The 20,709-nt window shown below is 39.4% G+C and overlaps 1 long non-coding RNA gene across 1 annotated transcript in view; it reads left to right on the top strand.

Annotated features, from left to right (window-relative positions):
* The window catches only part of LOC130272885 (uncharacterized), a 52,783-nt gene extending 34,791 nt beyond the window's left edge, over positions 1-17,992 (top strand). Inside the window, exon 3 of the long non-coding RNA XR_008843772.1 lies at positions 17,899-17,992. This is a non-coding gene — a long non-coding RNA (uncharacterized LOC130272885). The remainder of the gene's footprint in view (positions 1-17,898) is intronic.
* The last annotated feature ends 2,717 nt before the right edge of the window (positions 17,993-20,709 follow it).

Here is a 20,709-nt window from a genome sequence, read left to right as displayed (position 1 = left end):
GTTTGGCGTGGACCGTGTGTGTGGACCGGTTCTAAGTAGCTACTGGTTTTCACCAGAGCCCGCCGCAAAGCGGGATGGTCTTGCAGCGGCGGTAGCAACCAGGTCGTATCCACCGGCAACGGCTCAACCTCTTTGACTGCTGAGATAGGCATGGTACAAGGGATAAGGCAAGAGCAAGGTCGGACGTAGCAGAAGGTCAGGGCAGGCAGCAAGGATCGTAGTCAGGGGCAACGGCAGGAGGTCTGGAACACAGGCTAGGAACACACAAGGGAACGCTTTCACTAGGCACAAGGGCAACAAGATCCGGCGAGGGAGTGCAGGGGAAGTGAGGTATAAGTAGGGAGTGCACAGGTGGAAACTAATCAAGCTAATTGGGAAGATTGGGCCAGGCACCATCATTGGTGCACTGGCCCTTTAAATCTAGAGAGCTGGCGCGCGCGCGCCCTAGAGAGCGGAGCCGCGCGCGCCAGAGCATGACAGCCGGGGACCGGGACAGGTAAGTGACTTGGGACGCGATTCGCAAGCGGGCGCGTCCCGCTGTGCGAATCGCATCCCCGACGGCCATGACAGTGCAGCGCTCCCGGTCAGCGGGACCGACCGGGGCGCTGCAGGGAGAGAGACGCCGTGAGCGCTCCGGGGAGGAGCGGGGATCCGGAGCACTCGGCGTAACACATACATAATCCTAAAAACCAACAAATGTCCTAAAAACCAAGCAGACTAAAATCTATATAAAACAGGAATATTAAACCATGGTAAAACTCAAATATAAACAGACATAGACTAAAACAGCCATAGTCAGAGTAGCCTAAAGGGGTATTCCGGGCAAAAATATTTTATCCCCACGCTCCCTCCCATAGACATGAATGGAGGGGGCGTGGCGTGACATCACATCCCCAGTCCTGGAAACCTGGTTTCCGAAACTAGAGACGCAGTTCTCGCATCGAATGCGGGTGCTGCAGGGAGATCACGGGGGGTTCTCAGCAGCGGGCCCCCCACGATCAGACATCTTATCCCCTATCCTTTGGATGGGGGATAAAAAAAATTTGCCCGGAATACCCCTTTAAATGCCCAAATGCCCAAAAGTGCAGGAGAGCTCGGGTTAAAATAGCCACACCTGAGTTGCACTTGGCTCAGAGCATTAACTATTCCCCGGCCAGGGAGAATAGCAAAGAAAGCCGATATAGGCACAAAACTAGGGTCTGAATAGACACCAAAACAGAAAAATTCAAAAACACAAAAACGGACATTACACCATAGGAGGGGGGGGGGGGGGGGGGGTCTCCCTGTATGATTATAATTGTGTTTCAAGCTATATAAATTTTATTTCTACCCCTTTAGAAAACTCCCTTATAGTATTGTCTGGTTTAGCAAACCCCTTGTCAAATATTTCCCACTATATAGAATCAGGTCCTGCCGTTTAGGACTAGGTGAAGCCGAGAGTGTTTATAAGAATTGTGTATTGGAGACCAAACATGTCTTCATATTGCACAGATGACTCATTGTTCTCACTGGGAAACTTGTAATGCTTCGTTCCACCTGTGGAGGCGCTGCTGAGGAACCAAACACGTTATGCCTTTATGCAGCTAATAATGGTGGGTTCCAACAACAGAGAACCCTGAGACCAATTAACTGTGTTAAGGTGGGTGGGACATTCTAATAAAAAAAAAAAAATGAACTACACAAGGTGTAAAGAATAAATATGCAAAGCAGCTCTCTCACGCCCCCATTTCCAAGTAGCTTTCCTTTAAAGTCAGTGTCACTTGTACTAGAAGTCTTAGAACATCACTGGGAATGTATGGCGAGCCAGAAATCTCTCCAGTAGAAAAGTCTATCCATCTGCAGACAGCTGTTTCGGTAATATTACCTCTCATCAGCACAGAATAGAGTGCTGGATGACTGTTGAGAGGATTATCATTGTGAGTCTCAAGGGTTAATGTTAATCCTTAAGGAGAGTGTCATAAAGCCATGTTAAGACTTATAGGCCGTTCATGTTCCACTGGGAATTCTGTGAAGAAAGGATATGCAAAGCAGCTCTCTCTCCACCTATTCCAGTGCTCCCTTAAAGGGGTACTCTGGTGGAAAACACATTTTTTTAAGTCAACTGGTGCAAAAAAGTTAAACAGGTTTGTAAATCACTTCTATTTTGAAATCTTACAGTACTTATCAGCTGCTGTATGCTCCAGAGGAAGTTGTGTAGTTCTTTCCAGTCTGACCACAGTGCTCTCTTCTGACACCCCTGTCCATGTCAGGAACTGTCCAGAGCAGGAAAGGTTTGCTATGGGGATTTGCTCCTGCTCTGGACAGTTCCTGACACGGACAGAGGTGTCAGAAGAGAGCACTGTGGTCAGACTGGAAAAAACTACACAACTTCCTGTGGAGCATACAGCAGCTGATAAGTACTTGAAGGATTAAGATTTTTTATATAAAAGTAATTTACAAATCTGTTTAACATTTAGGAACCAGTTGATATAAAAAAAATAATAATTGTTTTCCACCAGAGTACCCCTTTAATGTTAGTGTTTCACTCCAACTAGGAGTCTTAGAACATGACTGGGAATGTTAGCCAAGCCAGAGGTAAGAATACCCATCTGTAGACAGCTGTTTCTATTGGAGTGAAAACCTGACTTAACATTAACCCTTTGGTCTGAGTAGAGAATGATGTAATGTTTTTTTCCTGTAAAACATTTCCATCGTGTACTAATTCTAAAGATTTCAAAACATTAGCATTTTCCACGCGTCAAGGACGGCGTTGTTGACCTGTAAGAAATGAACGGTAATGTAATGTTTCCATCTCCATCCGCCAGTAATGTTTTTTTTTTTCTCACAATAATAAAAAAAAAAAAATCCTGTATTTTCCACCATCAGAGGAATCACTAAAGTTTCTCTCATTCTGTTCCTCAAGGACACAGAGGATCGTGCGGCCCATTATGGTGCAGCCCATTATCTGGGCTATTTGTCTTGTTGCTTCTTAGAATAACACTTGATTCGGCCGATTTGGGGAATTTTCCTTCAAAATTTGGTTCCTATACGAATTTATTTGCGGCAAATCTATATTAAAAAAGGCTATTTCTAGCCTACATACAGCCTCTATAGGGGTATAGAACACTTTGCTGTGTCCTAAAACGCATATGGAGTGTGCTGGGGTAGTGAAATAATACTGTTATTCAGAATAACATGCAGATTACCGGCATCGCTCTTAGAATCACTGCTGCACAGCAGCACAATGACAGAGGAGACCATATAGTGGCTGAATGACACAGCGTGAAGGTGTTGGCAGCATGAGGAGACCATATAGTGACTGAATGACACAGCGTGGAGGTGTTGGCAGCATGAGGACACCATATAGTGGCTGAATGACACAGCGTGGAGGTGTTGGCAGCATGAGGAGACCATATAGTGGCTGAATGGCACAGCGTGGAGGTGTTGGCAGCATGAGGAGACTGTATAGTGGCTGAATGACACAGCCTGGAGGAGTTGGCAGCATGAGGAGACCATATAGTGGCTGAATGACACAGCCTGGAGGTGTTGGCAGCATGAGGAGACCATATAGTGGCTGAATGGCACAGCGTGGAGGTGACATTAGTATGAGGAGACTGTATAGTGGCTGAATGACACAGCGTGGAGGTGTTGGCAGCATGAGGAGACTGTATAGTGGCTGAATGACACAGCGTGGAGGTGTTGGCAGCATGAGGAGACCATATAGTGGCTGAATGACACAGTGTGGAGGTGTTGGCAGCATGAGGAGACCATATAGTGACTGAATGACACAGCGTGGAGGTGTTGGCAGCATGAGGACACCATATAGTGGCTGAATGACACAGCCTGGAGGTGTTGGCAGCATGAGGAGACCATATAGTGGCTGAATGACACAGCCTGGAGGTGTTGGCAGCATGAGGAGACCATATAGTGGCTGAATGGCATAGCGTGGAGGTGTTGGCAGCATGAGGACACCATATAGTGGCTGAATGGCACAGTGTGGAGGTGTTGGCAGCATCAGGAGACCATATAGTGGCTGAATGACACAGCGTGGTGGTGGCATTAGCATGAGGACACCATATAGTGGCTGAATGACACAGCGTGGAGGTGGCATCAGCATGAGAACACCATATAGTGGCTGAATGGCACAGCATGGAGGTGTTGGCAGCATGAGGACACCATATAGTGGCTGAATGGCATAGCGTGGAGGTGTTGGCAGCATGAGGACACCATATAGTGGCTGAATGACACAGCCTGGAGGTGTTGGTAGCATGAGGAGACCATATAGTGGCTGAACGGCATAGCGTGGAGGTGTTGGCAGCATGAGGACACCATATAGTGGCTGAATGGCACAGCTTGGAGGTGTTGGCAGCATGAGGAGACCATATAGTGGCTGAATGACACAGTGTGGGCATGTTGGCAGCATGAGGAGACCATATAGTGGCTGAATGACACAACGTGGAGGTGTTGGCAGAATGAGGACACCATATAGTGGCTGAATGACACAGTATGGAGGTGTTGGCAGCATGAGGAGACCATATAGTGGCTGAATGACACAGCCTGGAGTTGGCGGCAGCATGAGGAGACCATATAGTGGCTGAATGACACAGCCTGGATGTGTTGGCAGCATGAGGAGACCATATAGTGGCTAAATGACACTGGCCTGGGTCTGTCTGGGCCTAAAAAATGTTTATGGTAGCACTAGCTACCCTAAATCTTCAATTTAAATTTCAAAATTCGTCTTTTAATCTTAGGGATTGTGAAGCCCTAGTGTCTACTCATGCTGCTGCCAACTCCAGGCTGTGCCATTCAGACACTATATGGTCTCCTGATGCTTCAGCCAATTCCAGGCTGTGTCATTCAGCCAATATATGGTTTACTGATGCTGCTGGGCCTGGGTCTGGGCCTAAACCTTTTTTATGGTAGCACTAGCTACCCTAAATCTTCAATTTAAATTTCAAATACAAAGTAGCTATCCTCCAGAAGGAATATAGCCTGCTCTCCTCCTTCCTATTGAAGGAAACATCCCTCTGAGTTAAACTTCAACCCTCAAGAAGCCTTGAAATCTGACAGGGGATTATAAGACAAATCAGAATCTCTCCCATGGAAAGTTACCCCTGCTCTCTACTGCCACCTATTGAAGAAGGCATCCCCCTGAATCAAAATTCAACCCTTAAAAAGCCTTGAAACATGACTGAGGAATTTATGCTGATTTGCTGTCATTGGGTTATTGCCCCACATTAGAACAGAACAGGGTATTAGCTGACTAGCTGGGAGGCCTTTATCATGGGACTATGGGCATAATGTCTGGCTTGGCATACCATCTTCAGTCAGGTTTCAAGGCTCTTTAAGGGTCGAACATTGACTTGAAGGATTGCTGCCTCCAATAGGTGGCAGCGGAGAGCTAGCTGTTTTCTCTCAGGAGGAGAACTACTTTGCATACTCTTTCCCATGGAGCATTGCATAGCTTTTATGATTCCATACTCCAGTTTGGAAGCTTACTCATGGAGACAAGCTACTCCTTGAACATCCCCCATTGGATTTTTAAATGACCGGTCTCAAACCCTTAATCTGGAAACTGGGGGGTGGGAATCTGATGACCACACCTCCTTCTGGATTGCTAAAAGCCACACCCATGAGGAAACTTGTAATGTTAAATATATAGATAGTACACGTATGACGACTGTAACAATTCCTCTATACTCTGGTCATGCCCAGGCATGCTAGGAGTTGTCGTTTTGAAACAGCTGGAGGCACACTGGTTGAAAAACACTGCTCTGATCACACATTGATTTTATTCGCAACATGTAATACTTAATTTCCCCTGTAATGGCGCTGTAGGGAAAATGAACAATCGTCAGCGATCACTAGGATCAACACAGATGACAGAACCCCGCTAATATAAAAATGATCAGGCAGAGCGGAGAACCCCTATATATCGATGATCATTAACACCTATAAAAGGTTCACAATAGCGCCACCTATGGGCAGATGTCATCAGTCTTCACGTTTTTCGTTCTGATTTGGAAGATGTTGTATGTCAGTCCCTGTTATCCGAAGACCTGAGGTTTTATTGGTCTAAATCGGTGGTCTTTAACCTGCGGACCTCCAGATGTTGCAAAACTACAACTCCCAGCATGCCCGGACAGCCGTTGGCTGTCCGGGCATGCTGGTAGTTGTAGTTTTGCAACATCTGGAGGTCCACAGGTTGGAGACCACTGATCTAAATAGAGAGAAAAGGAAGAATGATGGTCACCGGCGCCGCTCTTCTCCGCTCGCCGGGGACAGTAAAGGAGACAGATGTTATTGAATTCTGCCAGATCTCACGTAATGCTTCCCCGCTGAGCGCTCTATTCCGTTGTCAGCGCGGCGAGATATGTCGGGGTTGGGACACATTAGTGACAGCGCCGTCTCCTGCAGATGTCACCGCCATAAATCCAGAGGCCGCAGGGCCACATCCGGAAAACGTGCGGCTCTTAAGACGATCATTTGTACAAGTGGCCATTACTGTCATCTCCGGGGTATTATGGCGCTCTGCACGGCTGTATACGGCGCTGCGCGACTGCGGGATCCGCACTGGGAGAGAAAAGAAAGGGAAACACACATCTAAGGCTGTGCTCACACGTCAACGCTGCGTTTTTGCGGCAAATGACCAAAAATTTTGCATTTTTACCGGGATTTGCACAATCTTTACCATAATTTCACAAATAATGATAAATTGTGGCAACGTGGTAACACAGCCTTAGAATGATAGATAGATAGATAGATAGATATGAGATAGAAAGATATGAGAAAGATAGATAGATATGAGATAGATATGAGATAGAAAGATATGAGATAGAAAGATATGAGATAGATATGAGATAGATAGATAGATATGAGATAGATATGAGATAGATAGATATGAGATAGATAGATAGATATGAGATAGATATGAGATAGATAGATAGATATGAGATAGATAGATATGAGATAGATAGATATGAGCTAGATAGATAGATATGAGATAGATAGATATGAGATAGATATGAGATAGATAGATATGAGATAGATAGATATGAGATAGATAGATATGAGATAGATAGATAGATAGATATGAGATAGATAGATAGATATGAGATAGATAGATAGATAGATATGAGATAGATAGATAGATAGATATGAGATAGATAGATATGAGATAGATAGATATGAGATAGATAGATATGAGATAGATAGATAGATAGATAGATATGAGATAGATAGATAGATAGATATGAGATAGATAGATAGATAGATATGAGATAGATATGAGATAGATAGATAGATATGAGATAGATAGATATGAGATAGATAGATATGAGATAGATAGATATGAGATAGATAGATAGATAGATATGAGATAGATAGATATGAGATAGATATGAGATAGATAGATAGATAGATATGAGATAGATAGATATGAGATAGATATATATGTATAATGGGGCGTGTTCTGTATAATGGGGCGCACTCTGTATAATGGGGCACACTGTATAATGGGGCGCACTCTGTATAATGTGGCACAATCTGTATAATGGGGCGCACTCTGTATAATGGGGCGCACTCTGTATAATGGGGCGCACTCTGTATAATGGGGCGCACTCTGTATAAAGGGGTGCACTCTTTATAATGGGGCGCACTCTGTATAATGGGGCGCACTCTGTATAATGGGGCGCACTCTGTATAATGGGGCGCACTCTGTATAATGGGGCGCACTCTGTATAATGGGGCACACTGTATAATGGGGCGCACTCTGTATAATGGGGCGCACTCTGTATAATGGGGTGCACTCTGTATAATGGGGCGCACTCTGTATAATGGGGCACAATGTATAATGGGGCGCACTCTGTATAATGGGGCACACTGTATAATGGGGCGCACTCTGTATAATGGGGCGCACTCTGTATAATGGGGCACACTGTATAATGGGGCGCACTCTGTATAATGGGGCACACTCTGTATAATGGGGCGCACTCTGTATAATGGGGCGCACTCTGTATAATGGGGCGCACTCTGTACAATGGGGCGCACTCTGTACAATGGGACGCACTCTGTATAATGGGGCACACTCTGTATAATGGGGCGCACTCTGTATAATGGGGCGCACTCTGTATAATGGGGCGCACTCTGTATAATGGGGCGCACTCTGTATAATGGGGCGCACACTGTATAATGGGGCGCACTCTGTATAATGGGGCACACTGTATAATGGGGCGCACTCTGTATAATGGGGCGCACACTGTATAATGGGGCGCACTCTGTATAATGGGGCGCACTCTGTATAATGGGGCGCACTCTGTATAATGGGGCACAATGTATAATGGGGCGCACTCTGTATAATGGGGCACACTGTATAATGGGGCGCACTCTGTATAATGGGGCGCACTCTGTATAATGGGGCGCACTCTGTATAATGGGGCGCACTCTGTATAATGGGGCACACTGTATAATGGGGCGCACTCTGTATAATGGGGCGCACTCTGTATAATGGGGCACAATGTATAATGGGGCGCACTCTGTATAATGGGGCACACTGTATAATGGGGTGCACTCTGTATAATGGGGCACACTCTGTACCTCTGATCATTTAACTTCTGTTGTTTGAAGTCTACAACTGAAGCCAGTCAGGGCATGCTGGGAGTTGTTGTTGTGCAACAGATGGATACAAAATAAAATGTTTTATTAAAGTGATCTCTCCCCTCCCCCGTGTCATTAGGTTGACTCTAGTATAACATCTACTGGCTCCGCTGCAGTACCAGTGCTGGCCTATGAACAAGAGAGGCGCTGTGTTAGGTGCTGTTGTTTTATATCTCATGCTACACCTGGAAGTGGAACAAAGGGAAGACACAGAACCCTGATGATTCTTTATATTCTAAGGAGATTTTTTATATTTTTAGGAGATTTACCATATTACATTTCTCTAAGAACGACATTGAGAATCCCCAGAACAGAAATGATATTTCCTCCCGATTTCCATGTAATATTTGTATTCATAGCCAGAAAACATTCAGATTAATGTGAAATGATGTGTGAGACCTCATGTAACACTTCAATAATACATCACAACAATAGGATCCCCATACAGAGAGCAATGACTTATTTATAGGACCCCACAACTATATACAGCTAATGGGGGAAAGTGCTTAGTCATCATATAGTAATGTACCGAAATGGTGTGAGCAATATATACAGGATCCATGTATACCGCACATCTAAGTATATATCCACATATCACTTATATTCTTGTATATAGGAGCAGTATTATAGTAGTTATATTCTTGTATATAGGAGCAGTATTATAGTAGTTATATTCTTGTATATAGGAGGGAGTATTATAGTAGTTATATTCTTGTATATAGGAGCAGTATTATAGTAGTTATATCCTTGTACATAGGAAGCAGTATTATAGTAGTTATATTCTTGTATATAGGAGCAGTATTATAGTAGTTATATTCTTGTATATAGGAGCAGTATTATAGTAGTTATATTCTTGTATATAGGAGCAGTATTATAGTAGTTATATTCTTGTATATAGGGGCAGTATTATAGTAGTTATATTCTTGTATATAGGAGCAGTATTATAGTAGTTATATTCTTGTATATAGGAGACAGTATTATAGTAGTTATATTCTCGTATATAGGAGCAGTATTATAGTAGTTATATTCTTGTATATAGGAGCAGTATTATAGTAGTTATATTCTTGTATATAGGAGCAGTATTATAGTAGTTATATTCTTGCATATAGGAGCAGTATTATAGTAGTCATATGCTTGTATATAGGAGCAGTATTATAGTAGTTATATTCTTGTACATAGGAGGCAGTATTATAGTAGTTATATTCTTGTATATCGGAGCAGTATTATAGTAGTTATATTCTTGTATATAGGGAGCAGTATTATAGTAGTCATATTCTTATACATAGGAGGCAGTATTATAGTAGTTATATTCTTGTATATAGGAGCAGTGTTATAGTAGTTATATTCTTGTTTATAGGAGCAGTATTATAGTAGTTATATTCTTGTATATAGGAGCAGTATTATAGTAGTTATATTCTTGTATATCGGAGCAGTATTATAGTAGTTATATTCTTGTATATTGGAGCAGTAGTATAGTAGTTATATTCTTGTATATAGGAGCAGTATTATAGTAGTAATATTCTTGTATATAGGAGCAGTATTATAGTAGTTATATTCTTGTATATAGGAGCAGTATTATAGTAGTTATATTCTTGTATATAGGAGCAGTATTATAGTAGTTATATTCTTGTATATCGGAGCAGTATTATAGTAGTTATATTCTTGTATATAGGGAGCAGTATTATAGTAGTAATATTCTTCTATATCGGAGCAGTATTATAGTAGTTATATTCTTGTATATAGGGAGCAGTATTATAGTAGTTATATTCTTGTATATAGGAGCAGTATTATAGTAGTTATATTCTTGTATATCGGAGCAGTATTATAGTAGTTATATTCTTGTATATCGGTGCAGTAGTATAGTAGTTATATTCTTGTATATAGAAGCAGTATTATAGTAGTTATATTCTTGTATATAGGAGCAGTATTACAGTAGTTATATTCTTGTATATAGGAGCAGTATTATAGTAGTTATATTCTTTTATATAGGAGCAGTATTATAGTAGTTATATTCTTGTATATAGGAGCAGTATTATAGTAGTTATATTATTGTATATAGGAGCAGTATTATAGTAGTTATATTCTTGTATATAGGAGCAGTATTATAGTAGTTATATTCTTGTATATAGGAGCAGTATTATAGTAGTTATATTCTTGTATATAGGAGTAGTATTATAGTAGTTATATTCTTGTATATAGGGGGCAGTATTATAGTAGTTATATTCTTGTATATAGGAGCAGTATTATAGTAGTTATATTCTTGTATATAGGAGCAGTATTATAGTAGTTATATTCTTGTATATAGGGGCAGTATTATAGTAGTTATATGCTTGTATATAGGAGCAGTATTATAGTAGTAATATTCTTGTACATAGGAGGCAGTATTATAGTAGTTATATTCTTGTATATCGGAGCAGTATTATAGTAGTTATATTCTTGTAGATAGGGAGCAGTATTATAGTAGTTATATTCTTATACATAGGAGGCAGTATTATAGTAGTTATATTCTTGTATATAGGAGCAGTATTATAGTAGTTATATTCTTGTATATAGGAGAAGTATTATAGTAGTTATATTCTTGTATATCGGAGCAGTATTATAGTAGTTATATTCTTGTATATAGGAGCAGTATTATAGTAGTTATATTCTTGTATATAGGAGCAGTATTATAGTAGTTATATTCTTGTATATAGGAGCAGTATTATAGTAGTTATACTTTTGTATATAGGAGCAGTATTATAGTAGTTATATTCTTGTATATAGGAGCAGTATTATAGTAGTTATATTCTTGTATATAGGAGCAGTATTATAGTAGTTATATTCTTGTATATAGGAGCAGTATTATAGTAGTTATATTCTTGTATATAGGAGCAGTATTATAGTAGTTATATTCTTGTATATAGGAGCAGTATTATAGTAGTTATATTCTTGTATATAGGAGCAGTATTATAGTAGTTATATTCTTGTATATAGGAGCAGTATTATAGTAGTTATATTCTTGTATATAGGAGCAGTATTATAGTAGTTATATTCTTGTATATAGGAGCAGTATTATAGTAGTTATATTCTTGTATATAGGAAGCAGTATTATAGTAGTTATATTCTTGTATATAGGAGCAGTATTATAGTAGTTATATTCTTGTATATAGGAGCAGTATTATAGTAGTTATATTCTTGTATATAGGAACAGTATTATAGTAGTTATATTCTTGTATATAGGAGCAGTATTATAGTAGTTATATACTTGTATATAGGAGCAGTATTATAGTAGTTATATTCTTGTATATAGGAGCAGTATTATAGTAGTTATATTCTTGTATATAGGAGCAGTATTATAGTAGTTATATTCTTGTATATAGGAGCAGTATTATAGTAGTTATATTCTTGTATATAGGAGCAGTATTATAGTAGTTATATTCTTGTATATAGGAGTAGTATTATAGTAGTTATATTCTTGTATATAGGGGGCAGTATTATAGTAGTTATATTCTTGTATATAGGAGCAGTATTATAGTAGTTATATTCTTGTATATAGGAGCAGTATTATAGTAGTTATATTCTTGTATATAGGGGCAGTATTATAGTAGTTATATGCTTGTATATAGGAGCAGTATTATAGTAGTAATATTCTTGTACATAGGAGGCAGTATTATAGTAGTTATATTCTTGTATATCGGAGCAGTATTATAGTAGTTATATTCTTGTAGATAGGGAGCAGTATTATAGTAGTTATATTCTTATACATAGGAGGCAGTATTATAGTAGTTATATTCTTGTATATAGGAGCAGTATTATAGTAGTTATATTCTTGTATATAGGAGAAGTATTATAGTAGTTATATTCTTGTATATCGGAGCAGTATTATAGTAGTTATATTCTTGTATATAGGAGCAGTATTATAGTAGTTATATTCTTGTATATAGGAGCAGTATTATAGTAGTTATATTCTTGTATATAGGAGCAGTATTATAGTAGTTATACTTTTGTATATAGGAGCAGTATTATAGTAGTTATATTCTTGTATATAGGAGCAGTATTATAGTAGTTATATTCTTGTATATAGGAGCAGTATTATAGTAGTTATATTCTTGTATATAGGAGCAGTATTATAGTAGTTATATTCTTGTATATAGGAGCAGTATTATAGTAGTTATATTCTTGTATATAGGAGCAGTATTATAGTAGTTATATTCTTGTATATAGGAGCAGTATTATAGTAGTTATATTCTTGTATATAGGAGCAGTATTATAGTAGTTATATTCTTGTATATAGGAGCAGTATTATAGTAGTTATATTCTTGTATATAGGAGCAGTATTATAGTAGTTATATTCTTGTATATAGGAAGCAGTATTATAGTAGTTATATTCTTGTATATAGGAGCAGTATTATAGTAGTTATATTCTTGTATATAGGAGCAGTATTATAGTAGTTATATTCTTGTATATAGGAACAGTATTATAGTAGTTATATTCTTGTATATAGGAGCAGTATTATAGTAGTTATATACTTGTATATAGGAGCAGTATTATAGTAGTTATATTCTTGTATATAGGAGCAGTATTATAGTAGTTATATTCTTGTATATAGGAGCAGTATTATAGTAGTTATATTCTTGTATATAGGAGCAGTATTATAGTAGTTATATTCTTGTATATAGGAAGCAGTATTATAGTAGTTGTATTCTTGTATATAGGAGCAGTATTATAGTAGTTAGTAGTTATTCTTGTACATATGTCCTGTATGTTATGTTGTTGTTGTTGTTCTCAATCTTCTTTGCTCTGAAGTGACTTTTACTATTTAAAAGAGTATCTGAATATAAAGTATTTATCAGTCCCCCCCCCCCCCCTTTCCTTCCATTTTTTAAGTTACGTTTTATGCACAGGAGGTGTATTTTGGATTTATTCAGGTATAATTTGTCTCATTTCCTTCTTTATTACACCGCACTCCTTACAGAACCACAAGCTGTTCCTCTATAAGCCTTTGCTCTGTTTAGTGGAATGCAGCATCATAAGCAGCTCCTGAATATTCCTCTGTGGAGCCCCAACCATCGCCCCCGGGGCTCTACCTTAAAGGTGAAGTCTGGTGGGGAAAAAAAATGTTTTCAAATTAACTGGTGCAAGAAAGTTAAACAGATTTGTAAATCACCTCTATTAAATAATCTTAACCCTTCCAGGACTTATCAGCTGCTCTATACTACAGATATACTACAGAGAAATTTGTGAAGTTCTTTTCTGTCTGACCACAGTGCTCTCTGCTGACACCTCTGTCTGTGTCAGGAACTGTCCAGAGCAGGAGAGGTTTGCTGTGGGGATATGATTCTAATCTGGACAGTTCCTGGCACGGACAGAGGTGTCATCAGAGAGCACTGTGGTCAGACAGAAAATAAATTCACAAATGTCTTTGTTTTATACAGCAGCTAATAAGTACTGGAAGGATTAAGATTTTTTAAAAGAAGTAATTTACAAATTTGTTTAACTTTCAGGCACCAGTTGATTTGAAAGCATTTGTTTCCCCCGGAGTACCCCTTTAATATAGTCACTGTTATGTGTTGCACATTTCCCTGTAATTGACTTGAGTCATGATGGAGAAAGCACCAATCAGACGGCAGCGTTGTCAGACACATCACCCAGAAACAAAGATTACATTCTGAGATGTCTCCCACCGCGTCACTTTGCCGCCGCCGCTCGGCCATCGAATGAGCAGCTGAAAGAAAACAGTGGGAAATTCACCGCCGGCTAAGTACCTGTCACTGTCAATTTCCTTTCCCTATAATTCGGCTGCCATGAGCGAAAGCGACAGCTCGCTGCGGAAAAGAAACAACACTCCGTCACGCAACCCCAAAAACAACTTATCAGGAGAAAGACTTTAAATTCTGTCTATTTTGTAGTCACTTTTTTTTTTCCGTTATTTTGCGGATGAATCCAAAACCAAAACATTCCGTGAATAATTTTCATGAAAAACCTCTTAGCGTTTTGTGTATACAGCTCCTATGCAGAACTATGTGTCACTATGTTCAGGGACTACAAATCCTTGCTAACCCACCAACAAAGGAGGCACAGATAGAAGGCAGCATGATACTAGCATCAGACTACACATGGTTTGTTTGTAGTCTGTTACCATGGTGACCCATAGGTCTGCATAGAAGCTGTATGCCCATGACAGTATGTTTTCTCATCAAAATTATTTGCAACATTGTGTTATTTAAAGTCAATTGGATATACTGCCCTGGCGCTGTGTCTTACAACCAACCATATCACTGCTGCTAAAGCATAAACCTTTGTAAGAATATGTTAAAGGGGTACTCTGGCGCGAAGATATCTTATCCCTTGTCCAAAGGATGAGATGCCCCCGGATCATGTTCGCACAATCCGAGTATTGTGACGTCACTCTCCGCCCCCGTGTGTCATCACGCTCCGCCCCCTCAATGCAAGCCTATAGTGTACTGTAGCGCATTTTTCTGCCGTCAAAAGTGCGTACCACATACGTGCAGTTGAGCGTTGTACCATTTTTTTTCCTGATAAAGTCTTAAGGGCCTAGTTACTGTAAAAGGCCAGGCCAAAGTACACACCTGCAGCTGTTCTAGACAAATACTGTTTTAAGCGTAGGAAGAACTCAACTGCCGCCAACTCCAGGCCATGTCATTCAGCCACTATATGGTCTCCTCATGCTGCCAACACCTCCACGCTGTGTCATTCAGCCACTATATGGTCTCCTCATGCTGCCAACACCTCCACGCTGTGCCATTCAGCCACTATATGGTGTCCTCATGCTGCCAACACCTCCACGCTGTGTCATTCAGCCACTATATGGTCTCCTCATGCTGCCAACACCTCCAGGCCATGTCATTCAGCCACTATATGGTATGGTCTCCTTATGCTGCCAACACCTCCACACTGTGTCATTCAGCCACTATATGGTCTCCTCATGCTGCCAACACCTCCACGCTGTGCCATTCAGCCACTATATGGTGTCCTCATGCTGCCAACACCTCCATGCTGTGTCATTCAGCCACTATATGGTCTCCTCATGCTGCCAACACCTCCAGGCCATGTCATTCAGCCACTATATGGTATGGTCTCCTCATGCTGCCAACCCCTCCACGTTGTGTCATTCAGCCACTATATGGTCTCCTCATGCTGCCAACACCTCCACGCTGTGTCATTCAGCCACTATATGGTGTCCTCAGGCTGCTGGGACATTACCTAAACATTTTTATGGTAGCACTAGCTACCATAAATCTTCAATTTAAATTTGAAAATTCATCCATTAATCTTACGGATTGTGAGGCTCTATGGTCTCCTCACGCTGCCACCAACTCCAGGCTGTGTCATTCAGCCACTATATGTTCTCCTCATACTGATGCCAACTCCAGGCTGTGTCTCTCAGCCACCATATGTTCTCCTCATACTGATGCCAACTCCAGGCTGTGTCTCTCAGCTACTATATGGTCTCCTCTTGCTGCTGTCAATTCTACACTGTGTAATTCTGCCAGATTATGGTCTCCTCATGCTACTGCCACCTCTGGGCTCTGTCATTGCCGCCATGTGATATGTACAAAAGAGAACAGGGTGCGCGCCCCTGGATGGAACCTGATGGATGAGATAGTGAAGAGCCCAATCAAAACGCACTCACCAATGCGAGTTGTGCGAATGGAGGCACAACACTCAATGCGCTTGATCAGAAATCCTGTGATCGCGGCTGCTGCGGCTCCCAGCATCCAGGCGCAAATGTAGATAAAAGGAGATCCAAGAAAGGGAGATGAATCGCGCTGCCACAAGAAGTATCTAGGGGTAAATTTAATGCACACAAAGGATTCACGCAACGCGTTTCAAAGCCGTTCTGGCTTTTTCGTCAGGCGTCACGCCTGACGAAAAAGCCAGAACGGCTTTGAAACGCGTTGCGTGGATCCTTTGTGTGCAATAAATTTACCCATAGATACTTCTTGTGGCAGCGCGATTCATCTCCCTTTCTTGGATCTCCTTTTATCGCCATGTGATATGTGACTCCTTGTTGGATTTGGTCGTTTGTAACCACGCATTTTATGAAAAAATCTTAAATTTCAGTTTCAAAAAATCGATAGTGCAATAACAATGAACCATAACTGATTAAATGAAACATTCGCACTTTCATAGTCAGGGGGGGGGGGGTGCTGAGAGGCAGGGGCTGGGACAGGTGATATCTTGCCTGGCAGGGGACTGCCAGCTTGATGCTCAAGAGAATGGGTAAGCAAAAAATTTTAATAAATTCAAATAAAATTAAATAAAAATTACATAAAAATTATCTTTATTCTCTTCAATTTTGACGCCACATGGTCTCCCTGCTGCCACCTCCAGATGCTCTGCATCAGTGATTCTAATAGCGATGCTTGTAATCTGCATGTCATACTGAATAACACTAGTATTTCACTGACACAGCACACACCCTATGCGTGTTAGGACAAGGAAAATTGTTCTATACCCCTATTGAGGCTCTCTGCCGTTTTTAATAGCGATTTTTCGCTCATCTCTAGTTATATTATAAGTTTCTATTATATTAGGTCATATTAAGAGGTTATATTATGAGGTTATGAGAATATATTATGAGGTTATATTATTAGATTATACTATTAGATTATATTATCAGGTTATATTATGAGGTAATATTGTCCGTCAATCTCTCATCCCCAACACTTCACAATGAAGTGCAATATAATATATTCTCACCAAAAAACTATGAGGCCAATTATGGAAAAATTATTACAAACTTTAGTGAGAATATAAAAAAAAACCACATAAAATTACAAGAAATGATGAGTCGGTGGTCACAGAACAAATACTGTAGAAGCGATGAGGATGTCCCCAGTATATAAAAGGAACTAAATAGTAGAGAGCCGTATTCACTGCAGTCACTTAGGTATTAAGACATCAGAAAAAAGCATAGGATGCATGTAAGAAGAAGACAAACATAAAAAGTTACCATAAGATCAGTGAGAGGGTAAAATCTAATAAACATAGGCAGATTCATGGGACAGCTCACCTACCCCAAACGTGTTTTCGCTTGCCGCTTCGTCAGGGGGCATCACAATGAAGCGCAGTATAATATATGGTTATAAATGATGGCGATCCTCTACGTTACTAATACAAGCTGCTGGGCCATAAAGGAGAGCTCCAGTTTGGAATAACAATGACTTTATTCCTGACAGATATAAACTCCGACCTCTGGGTGATTTATCTTTATTACTCTTTGTGCTGTTCTCACTTTTTTTCTCCTTCTATAACTTCAGGAAACATATTCAGCGACTTCAGGAAACATATTCAGCGACTTCAGGAAACATATTCATCGACTTAAGAACAATCAGCGAGGAGGAGAGATTGTGCTGTGACTAAATGTAATAAAATGTTCAGATAAATTGTGTTCAATTGATACTTTTATCTATTATAAAAACATAAGGGACAAAAACAGATAGATAGATAGATATGAGATAGATAGATAGATATGATAGATAGATATGAGATAGATAGATAGATAGATATTAGATAGATAGATAGATATGAGATAGATATGAGATAGATAGATATGAGATAAATAGATATGAGATAGATAGATAGATATTAGATAGATAGATAGATAAATAGATAGATAGATATGAGATAGATAAATAGATAGATAGATATGAGATAAATAAATATGAGATAGATAAATAGATAGATAGATAGATTGATAGATATGAGATAGATAGATATGAGATAGATATGAGTCAGATAGATAGATATGAGATAGATATAAGATAGATAGATAGATATTAGATAGATAGATAGATAGATATGAGATAGATAGATAGATATGAGATAGATATGAGATAGATATGAGATAGATATGAGATATATAGATATGAGATAGATAGATATGAGATAGATAGATATGAGATAGATAGATATGAGATAGATAGATATGAGATAGATAGATAGATAGATAGATAGATATGAGATAGATAGATATGAGATAGATAGATATGAGATAGATAGATATGAGATAGATAGATATGAGATAGATAGATAGATATGAGATGGATAGATAGATATTAGATAGATAGATATGAGACAAATAAATATGAGATAGATAAATAGATAGATAGATAGATTGATAGATATGAGATAGATAGATATGAGATAGATATGAGATAGATATGAGATAGATAGATAGATAGATATTAGATAGATAGATATTAGATAGATATATAGATAGATAGATATGAGATAGATAGATAGATATGAGATAGATAGATATGAGATAGATAGATATGAGATAGATAGATATGAGATAGATAGATATGAGATAGATATGAGATAGATAGATATGAGATAGATAGATATGAGATAGATAGATAGATAGATATTAGATAGATAGATATGAGATAGATAGATAGATATGAGATAAATAAATATGAGATAGAGAAATAGATAGATAGATAGATAGATATGAGATAGATAGATATGAGATAGATATGAGATAGATATGAGATAGATATGAGATAGATTAGAGAGATAGATAGATAGATAGATAGATATGAGATAGATAGAGAGATATGAGATAGAGATATGAGAGAGATAAATAGATATGAGATAGATAGATAGATATGAGATAGATAGATATGAGATAGATAAATAGATATGAGATGGATAGATAGATATGAGATAGATAGATATGAGATAGATAGATATGAGATAGATAGATACATAGATACATAGATAGACAGATGGATAGATAGATAGATAGATAACATGTAGATGTGAGATAGATCCATGTGTGTTATAGTCAGTATTGGGGTTACACTATGCAGTTATATACTGCACTGTATACCCTACATATTACCGATACGGCTTTATCTAGTATATTGGGGGTTGGGTGGTTCCCTTTAGACCAGGACTCTTCCCACATACAGTACCGGTCAGTGGGATTCTGTGTATGTTTGGCGCAGTGTATCTGCCGTGTTCGGATATATTATATAATATTTGGTAATGTTTTCTCTCCTAGTTGCAGATTCCCGTAAACTTTCCACCCATTTTTAGGAGATTTATTTGTTTTCTAATTCTCCGGGCGGACGGCGGTCTAGAACAGGTGTCGTACAAAAATATACCAACCCTGCGCAGTGTCAAGTGATGGAGCCCCATATACTCTCCCCCGCCAGGCTGCGTGCGTGCCCCGATGGCAGAAGTGTAATGTTCTAGACCAAAGCAAAAATAATCGGAGGTGCGAAGCAGACCAAGCGAAAATAAGCAAAGGGAAAAATACGGATCATATCCAAATAAGCTGAAAACAGAGCCGGGGCCCCTGACAACACTCACAAGGAGAGCCTGTCATGTGGAGGGGCGGCACATACCAACCACTGCAGGGGGAACGCATACAGCGCCCACCAAAAATAATCACAGGGATGGCGGCTGTTACGCTTAAGGAAAACCTAGAACATAATTCTGCCCAACCTAAAGTGGGCGTAAAATGTGATGAGACAGGGATATTGTGGGGTGACGGACAGATGTAGCAGAGCTCAGGTGGTTATTTGATACATACAATTTGATTAATCTGGTTATCCAGGATTAGAAAACCAAAAGTGATTTCTATGAAAAACAGAGCCACCCCTATCTTCAGGTTGAGTGTGGTATTGCAGCTCAGCTATACTTAAAGGGGTACTTTTTTTTTTTTTTTTTTTTAATCAACTGGTGCCAGAAAGTTAAAACAGATTTGTAAATTACTTCTATTAAAAAATCTTAATCCTTCCAGTACTTATTAGCTGCTGAATACTACAGAGGAAATGTTTTTCTTTTTGGAACACAGAGCTCTCTGCTGACATCACAACCGCAGTGCTCTCTGCTGACATCTCTGTCCATTTTAGGAACTGTCCAGAGTAGCATATGTTTTCTGTGGGGATTTTCTCCTACTCTGGACAGTTCTTAAAATGGACAGAGATGTCAGCAGAGAGCACTGTGCTCATGATGTCAGCAGAGAGCTCTGTGTTCCAAAAATAAAAGAATTCCCTCTGTAGTATTCAGCAGCTAATAAGTACTGGAAGGATTAAGATTTTTTTTAATAGAACTAA

This window comes from Hyla sarda, chromosome 5 (assembly GCF_029499605.1).
Source record: "Hyla sarda isolate aHylSar1 chromosome 5, aHylSar1.hap1, whole genome shotgun sequence".
NCBI lineage: Eukaryota > Metazoa > Chordata > Amphibia > Anura > Hylidae > Hyla > Hyla sarda.
Note: the sequence above shows the minus strand (reverse complement) of the source record. Positions and strands in the feature narration are given on the sequence as shown.